The following is an 11818-nucleotide window of genomic DNA, read 5'->3' on the forward strand; positions in this document are numbered from 1 at the left end:
TCATTAGCTACTCCAGTTTTTAAGAGTAAAATTGGATGAAGTTTTAACAAAAAAATCAGCTTGTTCTTTAATCTAATATATATAAATTGATTTGTCTATTTTTAAAAATAAAGGATAAAATACAATTCAACTGTTAATATAAATACTTCTATAATATATTTACTATCGATTTAATAATGTGTATAACATCAATTGTTATTTAATAGAAATGTAGTCTTTCCAACCTACATTTTTATTTTCCTATCCATATGCCATGAAATATCAAGACAACCCAATCAATGTCAATATCATAAATATTGTGGACAATTAAAAAAATGAAAAATAATACATAAGAAACATTTATATTTAATTTATTAATTTTATATAAAATTTATAAATCACCCATTGAGGCATGTTCTCGATTATGAAATCACCAATCGAGACATTTGCCAAATTCTTACAAAAAAAAATAAATTCTAAAAGAGAGCAGTTTTAATTATATTTTATGAGAACTCGGAGCATTTAAGGTGAGGAATGGCGGCTGCTGTCAAGTGAGATTCGGAGTCGGAGTTCAGTTCAGTTCAGCTCAGTCAAGTGAGAATTCCTTTGGATGACAAGGCGAAGAAAATGAGACATCTGCTATCGAGCTTATACTCTCCAGATCCTTCTTCGACAAATGACTCTCCTTCCAACCACGGTAGCTTAGACGCTATCGAAACTGCTTCTTTCAATGTCGATCAGTACATGAATCTCCTGGTACGTTCCAAATAGTTTTGATCTGAATTACGGATTGGAATTTTACTGAATTCTAATGCTATATTTATAGAAATCGATTGTTCGGAATGGAATTCGTCGATTAGATTAGATTATTCATGTTTTTGGTTGGATTTATAGTTGATTCGGAGGGTTTGATACCTTAAAACATGGATTGGATTGAAATGTATAGATACGGACGTCGAATTTGGAAGCGCTTCGTCAGAGGCATGTTGAAATGGCAGCCGAAATTAAGAAGATTGATACCGACTTTCAAATGCTGGTTTACAAGAATTACAAGTAGTTTATCAGTACCACGGATGCAATTAAACGGTAACTTGTTTCAATTCATCCGCCACTGCTAGTAGAATCGTAGTTTGGGAAAAACTATAGGGTTTGTCAATATTATATCTGTTCGTAGATATTTTGTTATTTCCTTTTGATTCAGCAAGATTTTTGATGTGGTAGCAACTGTTGTTTGTTCGATCAAGTTATCTGGACTTTTGAAGTTTGTTCACAAGCACTGTGTCTTGTACTGGAATTTTGATTTTAACAGGATGAAAAGTAATCAAATATGGAACATCTGCTTGACCAGGTGTGTTGGAATATTCTTCATGTCAGTTTTAGTTGAATTTTTCGAATAATGTATTAAGAAACGAGGAAAAGGGAATTACTCAAAGCTGAAATTTTTTCCTTCTTTACATTTTTATAATTGTAGATAATGTCAGTGCAATCTAAAAGTGATGGGATCAACACTTCTCTTTTTGAGAAGAGAGAACACATAGAAAAGTTGCACCGGACACGTAACTTCTGCTTCAAGTTCAGTTATTAAAGACTGTTAAATCTACGTGGTGGCTAGTGAATAATGTGACAGCAGCCCTAAGATTTAAAGCCAATTTTTAAGGTCATTGTTGCTTACCTTGTTTGTTTTCTTCTATTTTTTAAATTTTAACACTTTGTTTTCTACATAATTTTGCTTTTATGTCAAAATTTTCTGTTCAAAAGATTTAACACACACCATTGTTTTCTTGCCAGGCATATGGAGATTCGTCATTTCAGGACTGTAAACAAGCACCTAAGAAGCGATTGATATAATAGTAAAAAACTTGCACGTACGTCTGGTCTTTGCCTTATGCATGTATGGTGATTTATTGCAGATAAAAGAAAATTTTTAATGTTTTTCTGAAAATTACCTTCTCGGGGAGAGCTGATCTCAGGCTCTGAACCCATTCAAGCTTGAGCTGAAGCTGCAGTGCTTTTGAAGCAGTTGGATTTTCCGGTTTGTACCGCAATCTTTCAGATTGAATTATCTAGCTGGTTGTGCTCTGTCAAAATGGAGCTTAAAAACTAAATTACCAGGTTTGTACCGCAATCTGTCAGATTGAATTATCTAGCTGGTTGTGCTCTGTCAAAATGGAGCTTAAAAACTAAATTACCATGTATGGCTTTACTCCACATGAAATGCATCAGCAAAGGGATGTAAATGACTTCATTCTTTCTCTCTCTTGTTTTTTTTTTAAAAAATTCTTTAAAAAATTGAACTTCTAATTACTGGAAGTCTTTAAAACTAGCAGTTAATATCTTTGACTTAAGTGATATTTCTATAACACCCCTAATTCGTATTTATCGTCGAAACAGGGTTACAGAGCATTATCGAAATTTACAGAACAAATAAACAGATATTTCATATCATATAGCATTTATATCAGAAACCAATCAAAACCAAGCATAATGTCCCTTATGTGAGCCCTCGAAGCCTAAAATACACATTAGAAACAAGTCGAGATTAAATCGAGTACTTAAAGAATTTTTTGGAAAACATTAAAATTTTTCAAAGGTGCAGGAGACACATGCCCGTGTGGCCAGGCTGTGTGTCTCATACGGTCAATAAACACGCCCATGTCTCATGCTGTGTGGGCATTCGAAATAGGGACACACTTATAAGCTTTCTAACTTGGGTCACACGGCCAAGCCACACGCCCATGTGTTAGGTCGTGTGAGCATTCTGTTTTGCAAATTAAAAGATACAAGGGACATAGGCTGAGACACAAGCTCGTGTCTCTACCCGTGTGGACAAAAATAGGCCATTTCCAAGCCACATTTCTCACCCAATTTGCCAACAATCTAACCAAACATTTTTGGACATCAACAATCTATATCAAGGCAATCCACCAAGCCAAACCCAAATCTTATACATGACATAATACCACATATATCCAAGAATCCATACTTACCAAATTGACCAAATACTCAAATATGTAAATTTATACCAAATACAAGCCATACAAATGACTAATCTCAACAAAATGTATATATGCCAACGTTGGCCAAATTAACCTTGTAACGCCTCAATTTTCGGGAATTCTGTGAATGTTGGCATAGGTTTAATTATGTTAGTGGGCCTCTAGAAGGCCCAAGCTTAAGATAGAACCCGGCAATTTTAGTTAATTTTTGTTCCATAAGAAAAATGGGGTGAAATTATGAAATAGAACCTATGTGAAAATGTTTGAAAATGCTATAGGCTAAATTGAAGTGGCCAAATAAATAGGAGTGCAAAATAGGAGGATTTGCATGACAAACCTCCCATTTTACATGAAGTGGCCAGCCATCATGTTGTTGTAGACAATATGAACACTTGATATTCATAATTCATGGTACAAATTGATAATAGGTTAGGTAAATGTTCCATGATAATGGATTAGGTAAATATTCCATGATAATGGGTTAGGTAAATGTTCCATGATAATGGTTTAGGTAAATGTTCCATGATGGGCATTTCATGTCTTTTGTATTAAAGAATTAAATGGATGAAATATGAAATTTTATTAAAAGAAAAAGGGGTGAAAAGAACAAAGTTTTGTCCATCTTTGTTCATCATAGCGAAATTTAGAGAAGAGAAAGGAGAGGAGAAAGCTCTTGAATGTTCGGTCACTTGGGGAAGAAAATTGAAGGTAAGTTCATGGTAGTTTGCTTCTATCTTGATGTTCATGAGTTCTTCTTGATTCTACCTTAACTCTTGAAGCATATTTTGGTTTTAGTTGTGTTGTGAGCATTTAGTCATGAATTAAAATGAAGGAAATGGTTGTTGTTTCATGTTCTTTTGATGAAAAATGGAAGATAGGTGAAGTTGAGCCAAACAAATGAGCATGCATGTGCCTTAGATGCTAAGGGGAAAAATCGGCTAACATGTTGTGCTTTAAAATGATGAAATGGAGATTATACTTAAGTAAAATCATAGATATGTGATGATTGATTGGTGATATACATGTTTAAATAACAAGCATGCAAGTTAGGTGTGAAAGAGTGATTTGGTAATAAATCTGCTTAGGACAGCAGCAGTAACGTGACTTTGAAAAATCACCATAAATTGTGGGAGATAAATTAGATGCTGAATAAATTATGTAATTAAAGCTTATTGAGTCTAGTTTCAAGTGGAATAAACGAGAACATATTTTGAATTCTGTATAATGAGAAATTTGATTCGTAATGAAGAGTAGTCAGATTAGTCAAACAGTGAAACATGGGAAACTTTTAGAAAAATCTGGTATTGATTAGCTAAACCAAAAATTCTGAAAATTTTATGGATAGAAGATATATGAGTCTATTTTCAGGGGAAATTAATGGAACTTGATTTGGAGTTTCGTAGCTCCAGTTATAAATGATTTGGTGACTGTTGCTCAAGAAGACAGCTTGCAGTGAAATTATGATTATGTGGTAAACACTGACAAAAATTTGTTAATGAGTTGCTTATTGAATTCTTATAAGCTTACTCTGATCTGTAGGTGTGGTTGGCCGAATATTGTAAGGGTTTAATCGTAATTCAGTATTTGAATAGTTAGATTAACGTGTTAGTAATCCAATTGTAGGCGGTTCGTGTGTGGATCTCGTCAAGATATCGTCATAAACAGTGTGTAACTAACACCCTCTTTCTTAGTCGGATCGGTAAAAGTCGAAAAGCGAAATGCGAAAACCGGTATTTTGTAGATTTGCGAAAAGCGAATGCTCGTGAGGTAAATCGATTAATGTTTTTGGTAAGCTGCAAAATTTGGACTGCAAAGTGCATGATTTCTGTGCCCTCGATATTTTTGGGCTTAATGGGCCAAAATTGGAATGATGGGCCAACGGGCCCAATTCGGTAAGAACCCTCGATGCGTGATTACGTTAGTACGTGAAAAGTAGGAATATGCATGAAAAACCCTAAAATAGATAAATTACTGAAATACCTTTAAAAGTAGAAAATTTATAGTTTTACCCCTAGTAGATAAATTACCGAGGGTTAAATTGACCTAAATGCATGTTTGACTGTTGTTATTTACTGCATGCCATGTTGTTATTATCTGATGCATGGGATTGGGATATTGACGGAGGAAGTACTGAAAGTGGCTTGTCCACGTCTTGGAGGCTTTGCCTCAATTCTTTTAATCGAGCGACAAGGCCGCAATCTGTGGAGTGTTGGGCTGGGTGGGTTGAGCTATTCCCCACATGGAGTGTAGGGCTGGTACGGGTGGAGTGTAGTGGCTGGTAGGTTGAGTAGTCTCCCCAAATGGGCTTGCATATATTATTGATGTTGCATGTATTTTGAAATGGGCCTATGGGCCATACTATTATCTGAATAAGGGGCTAAGGCCCAGTTTATTGTAATCTGAAAAGGGCTCGGTCCAAGACCACTTTGTTACTGAATGGGCTTAGGCCCAATAGGCTTGAGCTGACTTGGGCTTTGAATGAGTTTTCCTTACACACTGAGTTTCCCCAAACTCACCCCTTTTATTTTCATCCACGCAGGAAATCCCCAATCATAGTGGGCTTGGAGCTGTGAGGGAATTCGGAGTGGCCACCCGTTCTGAAAGTTTGGTTTTCTTCTGGTGAACTAGACATCCTATTATTTACGTTGAGGTTTGGGTTTGTAAATGTAATAAGGCCTCTTAATTATTTTTGATGGTTTTAATATGTATTACTAAGATAGGTATTACTTATTTTAACTGTTGAAATTGGATAGCTTTAGGGCGCGTTTTCAAAAAAAAAAAACAACAATTGATTTCAAAATAACACGACAACAAGCAAAGCTTCCGCAATGAAAGTATTTTCCAAAATTAATCACTTTTCCTAAAAATGACTTAATCAAATCGGTTTCCTAGAAATATACATGACGTTAAGGTGTGGCAATAGCGATGTGCATGTCTAGGATTGGATCCGAAGGGAGCTTGGTTCTTAAGTAGTCCGATAGACTCACCTCCTCTTTTCCGGTTTCCTACTTGGTGCACAGCTTCTATTCACTTTAACCTATAATGAAATTATCTTTTAAAACGCTAAGTAGGTTTTTTTGGATCAACAATATAAAATGTTTTGAACGCTTTGATGTGGCATGTTGGATCCGGCCATAACGTCTGGGCCGGGTTTGGGGTGTTACAAACCTATATATGCCATTTTAACCAAAATTAATTTACTATTTATACCAAAATGGGCCGCTGATAGTGTGAATCTGCTCTAACCAGCTTCCAACCAAAATGAGCTTTTGATTTACTATAAAACATGAGAAATAAAACAAAGTAAGCATTTACGCTTAGTAAGTCTATATAACATGGAAATTAATTTACCATTCAATTGCATTTAAGGTAAGCATACAAAACTTATCCAAATTATTTTTGTCAAATGCTTAAACACATATCCTCAACATGTTAGCCATGTAACACTTTCAATAACCAATAAACATGGATGTACATAATCACTAGGTAAGTTTCACATACATGTATCATCCCTCTCATGTTTCAATATATCATGTAATATCATTTCCATGTATTTCTAAGTATATACCGTTAATAGTTTGTTTCGAACTCAGAATGTCTCATATCAGAACTTAGCCTGTTGAACCATTTAGAATATCGTTGGATACACGGGTAGTACACACGAGGTGTACAAATCTGTAATGTATTAATTCATATAAAGGTATACCCATGAGAGTATGTAAACAGAAAGCTCTTTCGAGCCATGTAACGGGAAGCTTAATCGAGCTGTATATTGGAAAGCTCATAAGAGCCATAAATCGGGAAGCTCATGAGAGCCAATTATTGAGAAGCTCAAGAGAGTCATTAATCAGTAAGCTCACGAAAGCCAAATATCAGGATGCTCATAAGAGGTATGGTATATCCACAACACATGCAGGACCATAACCAATCTGGGAATAAACTAGCATTTTGTTAATTTCTTTATATATGGCTTGTTGGATTGGCCTTCCTAACTTCTCCTCAAATGAAAAGGAGGCTTGGGGTGTGGGGAGGGAGGAAAACTACCATCTAGATAGATTAATGAAGAATATCTTGTTTTCAATTATCTATAATCAAGGGTTTGTGGGTTTGCAGAGGCTATCCTTGCTTATCAAGTAATATTTCCTGACTCAGAGGTCCAACTAATTGGTCTTGCTCAAGACTTAGTTGTCAAGTAACAGCTTCATTTGATTTCCCATGATAAGTTGTAACTCTATTGTTTCTCAAAATACAAAGCATGAAAACATTTTACTCACATGGTTCCTTTTCTTTAGGCACTTTTGAAACTACTGAGTAGTATGTAAAGGGTCGAATTTCTTGTGGCAATCTCCTGGGTGTTCTTTGTAAGTAGGGTGCATTTGCCTTTCCTGACCTATTCTTGTTCATGGTTATGCAATGGCTATCCGAATATTAAATGTAATTAATTAAAAATTATATCATTGTTTACAAATGCACATTTTACAAGTGTCTGCTAGTCAAATAATTTATTATCTCGATATTTGGAGATGTCTTTAGCATTTTGTACTTGATAGAGACAAGAAAGTGCTCTTGATGTTACTGCTTGTTGAGCATGTTCTCAACTAGAACTGAAGCTTCTTTGCGTTCATAAGAAAATTGATCCTTGGTACCATATTGTTTTATCAATGATGGTGTAAGTTTGAATTTGTTTGTTTCTGAGTTTTGTTGGAATCATATAAACAATGCTTTCATTTATTGTATTTCTTTTCTTTGTATTTTGAAACTTAAACTTATTTAACCTTTTTCTTATTGATTTCAAAATCCTTTGCAGGGATTATTTGGATAGATGTGCTTCTAATAGATGAAGTGTTAAGTGAGGCCGTTCTACATTGTTTTTCTCTAGAGCTCTTTCTTGAATCTTATTTGACCCATTATATTTTTAGTCTATATTTCATTTCTTCCTCTAATCTAAGTAATTATAGTTTATTTTCATATTGAGGACAATGCTCTGTTGAATGATACTCTTTTGTGGTCTCCGCTGCCCAAGTTACTCTTAAATAGTATGTTGCTAGGACATTTAATTACCTTCTACGGGGCATATCAGGTTTCTGTTTGTGATTGTTGCTCTTCAAAATATTTCTACACTTTTGGAGTTTCAAATCACTCAGATGATAACAATATGGTTTAAATTTACTAATAATGGTCTCATGGGCATGTCATTGCTTTTTCCTGTTTCCTGATGGAGGTCCAAAGAAATCTCATTAATCTTTTCTCACTTTTTAAAGATCCTAGTTCACTTGAATTGAAAATATAATTAACCTAAAGCTAGCTGATGATGATTCACTTAACTAACTAAAATCACGACAAAGGCAAGCGCACCTATCGAATAGTAGTATAATTATGGTGAGTCAGGAATATCGTATCCACGAGGACTAAAAATACTACTAATTACTATCTTTTTATTATCTAGCCGATAAATTGAAGGAATTGTTTTTAATCTAAAATTATCTAAACTAATTATTAAGACACAACAGAGAATTAAGTAAGAAAATATTCGAATGAACTAATGAGAGACATAATAAGAAAATATTCGAATGAACTAATGAGAGACATAATACCCAGGAAAGAATCCACCTAAACTTCACTTATTATTCTGAATCTAAATTAAACAATCGATTCACTTGCCTTGATCCATAGAAATCTCTAAATTATATTAATATCTCTTTCGAAAGTAAAAATAACTAACTCTAGGCTGATTAATTGAACTAACTCCAGGTTGGTTAATTGAAATCTCTTTCTAATTGAAACCCCTATTGTCGCATTAACTCGATCAATAGATTCCCCTATTAGATTTGACTCTAATCTGGTAGATTTATTTCACCCTATTTCTAGAATTGCATGCAACTCCACTGAATTACGCTAGATCTACTCTTAAATAAGGATTTTTGCTCCACTAAAATAAGTACATCAATTATGAATTAATATCCTGAAAACATTAAAACATGAAATAAGTACACATAATTGAGATCAAGAAATCAAGTATTTATCATGTAATTCAGAAATTAAATAACGAGATCCATCATAGATTTCATCTTCCCTAGGTGTCTGAGGAATTTAGTTCATAATTTGTAAGGAAGACATCTCAAAATTAGAAAAACAGCAAAATATAAAGAAACCCAAAAACTTCTAGAGAAATTGTGGAGATCTTCAATCTTGAAGGAGATCCTGCTTCTGATTTGAATCCATTGGCGTTCTTCGAGTGAATTCTTCATTCTTCTCTGCGTCCCCCTTTAGATCCTCTTCTAGTGTGTATTTATAGACTTTAGAATGCTCAGAAACCCTAAAAATTGGCTTTTTCATGTGTTTGGGAAACAGGGAGCGATATCGACACAGACTGGCACATGGGCATGTGCTCAGCCCGTAAGGGAATGCCCAGGCTATGTAGTTCCTGAAAATAGCTCGTTTTGTCCAATTTTGGCCCGTTTTCCACTCCTTTTGCTTCTTTATGCTCACCTAAGTATAAAAACATAAGTTAAAATGATTAGGAGCATAAAATTCATTAATTCACATAATAAATCATCCAAAAATATGTCAAGCATGGGATTAAAATATGTTACTTTTATGGTTTATCACTAGCTCAAAGCAAAAGTCATGTCTATGACTTGCCACTTAACTATTGTTACTCTAGAATTGATATCCATAGTTGCCTCATTATTACTTTCTATTGCTTGTTCGGTAAGGAGTTATTTATGAAAAATGAGAGGTGCACTAAATGTTAAAGCATACAAATTTCTAGATCCTACATGAACTTTTAAAATTTTGAAAATTTAAGTACACATGATTTGTTTTGATTGATGTAGATCCATCTAATGAAGATCACCTTAGAAGTCTGAGTTCATTATGTATAATTTGCAGATGCCTTTCTGAGAGTAAATGTTAGCTCAAAATAGGCAGCAGAGGAGCTCCCCTTGTAGGCTGCTCTGGAAGCGAGTAAAAAAGCTGTGCTCCAAGGTAGCATGGATGTCTTACTGGTAAACTCATTAAAAGCTGAAGCAACACTTGTTTAGTTTCTTGGTCTTAGATAGGTTATTTGCTTGCTCGTATATAAATAATAATAAGAAACGATAATTAAATTCAAATACGTTTATAGAACATATTACTTCATGGGTTGGTTGGAAATTTAAATACACTGTTTTTAGTTTTTAAAAGCCAAAGACACCTAAACTAAATTAACCTGAATTAAACTCTTCAATAACTTAATATTCTAGTGAGCAATCAATAAAATAATCTATTTTATGTATTTTTTTAGCATGAGTGACAATGTGTGATTTTGTTGTGGATATATTTAACATGTGGGTGACAATTTACTATAATGAATTTATTTTGTGTATTTTTTAATTATAATGTGAATTTATTTTGAATGTCGACAACAACATATTTTTGAAATTATTATTTGTTACTTGTATTTGTTCTTGAATTAATAATTATTATTGGTTGCTATTTTTTAATTATTATTTATTACATGATCATATAGCATCAATTGTTATTTAATTTATATGTGAATATGTGTAATAGAAATTTTTAAATTATATTTTCTAATTAAATGCAGATGTTTGATGATGAATATTACATCAACTTGCATGCAGGTTGGCATTTTCTATGTAACTCATATCTTAGGTACATGGGTGGGAATAAGCTTAAAATAACAAAGGATCTTGATACCATATCTTACTTTGAGTTATGTAATAAAGTACAAAAAGATCTGCAATTTCATATTGTGAAAATTATTTACTTTTATGTGCCTAACAGTGGGAGTTTGGATGGTAGGCTTAAGGTAGTATGGGATGATAGTAGCATCATAGATATGTTGAATTATTGGTACAAGCATTTTGTTATTGACTTATATGTGGAGCATGAAATAGATAGTGAGCCACTTATAAAACAAGAGAATGATGCATCACATGTTTATAAGAATGATGATTTTGGAGCTGGTGGGAGGGTTCTTTTGGGAGCTATAGATGGGTCCAACAAGAGGGACTGTGAGGGGGATGGTAAGGGTGTTGGTCAAGGGGCTTTTGAGGCAGATGGTGTGTAACACCCTTAACCCGTATCCGTCACCGGACTAGGGTTAAAGGCATTACTGGACAATCGAAAGTATTTACATTCAATGACAAACATCATAGCATCAAAGGTCAAATATCAATACAAAGTCCCTTACATAGGTTATTGAGACCTTAAACATACATTAGAAAGGGGTCGGGACAAAACTGAACTCATACAAAAATTTTCGAAACTTAAACAATTTTTTCAAAGTTTCACAGGTCACACACCCGTGTGAACAAGCCGTGTGCCTCACACAGCTTTAGACACGTCCGTGTGTCTAGGCAGTGTCAAAACAGGGCATACATACTGACTTGTCCACACGGCCATAAGACACGCCCATGTGCCAGGCTGTGTGAAAATTAGGGAGGCTACTGACTTGGATCACATGGCCAGTCACATGCCCGTGTGTCTAGCCCGTGGTCGAAACTGACTTGGCAACACTGCATGGCATGCGCCAATGTGTGCAACCATGTGGTCTGCCCAGGCTCATTTCAAAATGGCCCTCGAGCAACACGACTGAGACACATGCCCGTGTTCTGCCCGTGTAGGCAAAAGTAAGCCATTTACAAGGCCAATTTGCCACTGAATAAGGGTCCTCCTTACAATCATCAAATAGGCAGAAATTGCACATCAAATTCCAACCATTTCACAGCCAAAACATACACCATTTATACCGATACATTATCAACAAATTCCATTCTCAATTTATCAACCAAATCATACCAAATCTAAACCAAAATCATACCAAAGCATATGTTTCAATA

At 34.6% G+C, this 11818-nt stretch overlaps 2 long non-coding RNA genes across 2 annotated transcripts; both read left to right on the forward strand.

The window, feature by feature from the left end:
- The first annotated feature begins 399 nt into the window (after nt 1-399).
- Nucleotides 400-1340, forward strand: LOC108479048 (uncharacterized). The gene is made up of 2 exons (XR_001870395.2): nt 400-735; nt 926-1340. It is a non-coding gene; the product is annotated as an uncharacterized LOC108479048 (long non-coding RNA).
- Nucleotides 1341-4745: 3405 nt separating this feature from the next.
- Nucleotides 4746-5705, forward strand: LOC128285271 (uncharacterized). Its single transcript, XR_008275737.1, has 2 exons — nt 4746-4867; nt 5515-5705. It is a non-coding gene; the product is annotated as an uncharacterized LOC128285271 (long non-coding RNA).
- Nucleotides 5706-11818: the final 6113 nt, after the last annotated feature.

This window comes from Gossypium arboreum, chromosome 12 (assembly GCF_025698485.1).
Source record: "Gossypium arboreum isolate Shixiya-1 chromosome 12, ASM2569848v2, whole genome shotgun sequence".
Taxonomy (NCBI): Eukaryota; Viridiplantae; Streptophyta; class Magnoliopsida; order Malvales; family Malvaceae; genus Gossypium; species Gossypium arboreum.